Below are 5437 nucleotides of genomic sequence, written 5' to 3'. Positions count from 1 at the left end.
TTCGGGGAGCCCTTCTCAAAAGTGATAGTGGATTGTGTTGGCCCATTACCAAAAACCAAAGCAGGAAATGAATATTTATTAACACTCATGTGCACAGCTTCAAGCTTTCCAGAGGCAATTCCCCTGAGAAACATCAAAGCAAAGACGACTGTGAAGGCTATGTTAACATTTTTCTCACTGTTTGGCCTACCAAGGGAAATTCAATTGGACCAAGGGAATAATTTTATGTCTATAATATTTCAACAGGTGGTGTATGAATTGGGAATCCATAAAATTGTGTTGTCTGCCTATCATCCTGAAAGTCAAGGGGCCTAGGAAAGGTTCCAATTAACTGTGAAAAATATTATGAGGGCGTATTGCATGAAAAAAAGGATTGGGATGAAGGAATCCATCTGTTATTGTTTGTGGTTAGAGAGGCAACTCAGGAGTCTCTTGGCTTTAGTCCATTTGAGTTTGTGTTTGGTCATGAAGTCAGGGGCCCATTACTATTGTTAAAGGAACAGTGAATACATAATGATATACAATCAAATCTGTTGGATTATGTTTTCAAATTTAAAAACAGATTACATCAGGGTTGCGAAATGGCAAGGAAAAATTTTAAAAATGCTCAGGGAAAAATGAAAATTCGGTATGATCAAAAAGCAAAAATTAGATACATTAAACATGGCGACAACGTATTGGTTTTGTTTCCAATGCAGTCAAACCCTTTGAGAGCTCAGTTTTCAGGACCATATAAGGTGAAATCAAAAATTAACCAGGTCTCCTAAGTCATTGAGACGCCTGATCATTGAAGAGAGACACAGGTCTGTCACGTGAACATGGTTAAACCTTACTTTGAGAAAATGACTGAGGAGGAGACTAGGATTCTAACCAAGGTGCTAATTATAGATGAAAGTAAGGTCGAGATAAGTTTTGTGGAAGGTCATGGAGCACAGAAAGTGATAAGTCCCAGGCTGGAAAATTCTATAGTTTCGTAAAACTTAGAGACCAAGTTAATGCATTTGACTAAATCAGAAAGGGAAGAATTGAAGACATTACTTATGAAATTTAAGGATATATTCCCAGATGTTCCAAGAAGAACTATTGTGGCTTGTCATGATGTAAACATGGTGACAAAGACTGATGTGTTCCCTGTTCCCAGAATAGATAATTGTATAGATAAGGTGGGGAAAACTAAGTTTCTTACAAAGATTGATCTCTTAAAAGGATACTGGTATGTTCCTTTGACAGAGAAAGGCTGGGAGATTTCTGCATTTGTTACACCTTCAGGATTTTCGGAGCTGAACAGGAGTGTGGGTATGACAACGGCTCTGTATACGCTAATCTTTGTGAGGTTTTTCAGTTGGTTGTTTTTCCAGACTCTTTTGTGTAGTGTTCCAAAGGCGCTATTTCCCTTGACGAGTCTGTTGTCTATCTCGTTGTCGATCCTTGCATCTGATGAATGGTGCAGCCGAGATAAGTAAACTGGTTAACCGTTTTGAGTTTTGTGTGCCCGATGGAGATGTGGGGAGGCTGGTAGTCATGGTGGGGAGCTGACTGACGGAGGACCTCAGTTTTCTTCAGGTTGATTTCCAGGCCAAACATATTGGCAGTTTCTGCAAAACAGGACATCAAGAGCTGAAGAGCTGGCTCTGAATGGGCAACTAAAGCGGCATCGTCTGCAAAGAGTAGTTCACGGACAAGTTGCTCTTGTGTCTTGGTGTGAGCTCGCAGGCGCCTCAGATTGAAGAGTCTGCCATCCGTGCGGTACCGGATGTAAACAGCGTCTTCATTGTTGAGGTCTTTCATGGCTTGTTTCAGCATCATGCTGAAGATTGAAAAGAGGGTTGGTGCGAGAATGCGGCCTTGCTTCACGCCATTGTTAATGGAGAAGGGTTCAGAGAGCTCATTGCTGTTTCTGACCTAACCTTGTTGGTTTTCGTGCAGTTGGATAACCATGTTGAATCATGGGTCCTCTACCGGCATCACCTACGGCTCCTAGAATGCTTCCACCAGCGTTGCCTCCTCTCCAACATCAACATTCATTGGAGCGACTTCATCACCAACATCGAAGTACTCAAGATGGCAGAGGCCGACAGCATCGAATCCACGCTGCTGAAGATCCAACTGCGCTGAGTAGGTCACGTCTCCAAAATGGAGGACCATCGCCTTCCCAAGATCGTGTTATATGGCGAGCTCTCCACTGGCCACTGAGACAGAGGTGCACCAAAGAAGAGGTACAAGGACTGCCTAAAGAAAGCTCTTGGTGCCTGCCACATTGACCACCGCCAGTGGGCTGATATCGCCTCAAACCGTGCATCTTGGCGCCTCACAGTTCGGCGGGCAGCAACCTCCTTTGAAGAAGACCGCAGAGCCCACCTCACTGACAAAAGACAAAGGTGGAAAAACCCAACACCCAACCCCAACCAACCAATTTTCCCTTGCAACCGCTGCAACCGTGTCTGCTTGTCCCGCATCGGACTTGTCAGCCACAAACGAGTCTGCAGCTGACGTGGACATTACCCCTCTGTTAATCTTCATCCGCGAAGCCAAGCCAAAGAAAGAAAGAACACTTTCAGGATTTTATGAGTATGTTATGCCTTTCGGGATGAAAAATGCAACTGGCACATTTCAGGGAATGATTAATGCAGCAATTCAGGGTTTAGAGCACATAGGAGCTATTACGATGATTCAGTAATTAGTATGGATACATGGGAAGAACACATGCTTGAATTAGAGCAGTTATTTCAGAGATTGGTGGAAGCACACCTCACAGTGAATTTGCAAAAGAGTGAGTTTGGACATGCCACTGTAATTTATCTGGGTTATGTGGTAGGATTGGGACAGGTGGCACCAGTTGGAGTGAAAGTATTGGCTATCACTGTGTTCCCTATCCTTGGTAATAAGAAAGCTCTTTGGAGATTTCTAGGTATGATTGGCTACTATCATTGATTTTGTAAAAACTTTGCAGAAATTGCACTCCCATTAATAAAACTACTTTGAAAGAAAGAAAAATTTATCTGGTCAGATGTATGCCAGGAAACGTTTCTGAAGTTAAAGGCCATTTTATGCCATCAGCCTGTACTTGCATCCCCTAACTTTGAAAAGCCATTCTTTTTAGCCGTGGACCTCAGTGACAAAGTGGTTGGTGCTATACTGTTATAGAAGAAGGATGGTGATGGAGTAGAACATCCTATTTCGTACTTCTTGAAAAAGTTTAACGACCATCAATAAAATTACTCGACCATTGAGGAGTTATTAGTGCCTGTTTTAGCATTCCAACATTTTGATGTGTATATTTGTACTGCTCAAAAACCGTTAATATATACTGACAGTTTTTCTGTCTAAAATGAAAAATAAGAACAGACGGTTATTGAACTGGAGCTTAGTGTTACAAGAGTATGATTTAATTATTATACACATAAAGGGGATGGATAACATATTAGCAGATTGTTTGTCATGTTGTTAATCTGGGTAGATATGAATCTAATCACATACTTACTGTAAAAAATGGAGTGTTTATTTAATTTTATTAATGTAATACTACCATTAATTGTTTAAAAAATTGTTCTTGTGGACCGATTGTTTTTAGCAGGGGAGGTGTTACAGAGTTCTGTGTTGTGTATTGGCCTATGTGTTGTGTGGTTTTATGTTAAAAAGTGACAGTTTGCCTTAGAGAGCCAAGGTGAAGGTGGACTGCTACGAGAGTGGGAGACGGACTGGGCATGTGCAGAAGATGATCTAGAAATTTCTGGATTTGGAAGACAAACCACCACAGGGTGTGGAATGAGTCCCAAGCAGAGTCATTGTCTGGTAGGCAGTTTAGAATGTTGGGAATGTAAAGGGATGAACATTCCAAAGGCCATTCTCCACCACGCAACCAACGATGGCCAGTCGTGAAGTATTAAACATGCACATTATTTGGTTATAAGTTAGGTTGAGGCTTTTGGCCTCAACATGATTATCCAACTGCACGAAAACCAACAAGGTCGGGTCAAATACAGCAATGAGCTCTCTGAACCCTTCTCCATTAACAATGGCGTGAAGCAAGGCTGTGTTCTCGCACCAACCCTCTTTTCAATCTTCTTCAGCATGATGCTGAACCAAGCCATGAAAGACCCCAACAATGAAGACGCTGTTTATATCCGGTACCGCACGGATGGCAGTCTCTTCAATCTGAGGCACCTGCAAGCTCACACCAAGACACAAGAGAAACTTGTCCGTGAACTACTCTTTGCAGATGATACCGCTTTAGTTGCCCATTCAGAGCCAGCTCTTCAGCGCTTGACGTCCTGCTTTGCGGAAACTGCCAAAATGTTTGGCCTGGAAGTCAGCCTGAAGAAAACTGAGGTCCTCCATCAGCCAGCTCCCCACCATGACTACCAGCCCCCCCACATCTCCATCGGGCACACAAAACTCAAAACGGTCAACCAGTTTACCTATCTCGGCTGCACCATTTCATCAGATGCAAGGATCGACAATGAGATAGACAACAGACTCGCCAAGGCAAATAGCGCCTTTGGAAGACTACACAAAAGAGTCTGGAAAAACAACCAACTGAAAAACCTCACAAAGATAAGCGTATACAGAGCTGTTGTCATACCCACACTCCTGTTCGGCTCCGAATCATGGGTCCTCTACCGGCATCACCTACGGCTCCTAGAACGCTTCCACCAGCGTTGTCTCCGCTCCATCCTCAACATCCATTGGAGCGCTTACACCCCTAACGTCGAAGTACTCGAGATGGCAGAGGTCGACAGCATCGAGTCCACGCTGCTGAAGATCCAGCTGCGCTGGATGGGTCACATCTCCAGAATGGAGGACCATCGCCTTCCCAAGATCGTGTTATATGGCGAGCTCTCCACTGGCCACCGTGACAGAGGTGCACCAAAGAAAAGGTACAAGGACTGCCTAAAGAAATCTCTTGGTGCCTGCCACATTGACCACCGCCAGTGGGCTGATAATGCCTCAAACCGTGCATCTTGGCGCTTCACAGTTTGGCGGGCAGCAACCTCCTTTGAAGAAGACCGCAGAGCCTACCTCACTGACAAAAGGCAAAGGAGGAAAAACCCAACACCCAACCCCAACCAACCAATTTTCCCTTGCAACCGCTGCAATCATGTCTGCCTGTCCCGCATCGGACTTGTCAGCCACAAACGAGCCTGCAGCTGACGTGGACTTTTTACCCCTTTCCATAAATCTTCGTCCGCGAAGCCAAGCCAAAGAAGGAGGTTGAGGCTTTTGGCCGACTGGAGAAATTTCTGCAGGATAGCGTCATGATCCTGCTAGTCATGGCCACAGATGGTCACATTTTCCAGAGGACCCCAAAACCAGGCAGCAATAGAAATTCACCAAAGCAAATGGTTACATAAACAAAAGTTGGTTTTAATTATCTTAAAACATGAAAACAGGATCAAACTTTAACTTATTACTATTAACTTAACCTATCTTAACCCCT

Source organism: Narcine bancroftii, chromosome 3, assembly GCF_036971445.1.
Source record: "Narcine bancroftii isolate sNarBan1 chromosome 3, sNarBan1.hap1, whole genome shotgun sequence".
NCBI classification, from domain to species: Eukaryota; Metazoa; Chordata; class Chondrichthyes; order Torpediniformes; family Narcinidae; genus Narcine; species Narcine bancroftii.
Note: the sequence above shows the minus strand (reverse complement) of the source record.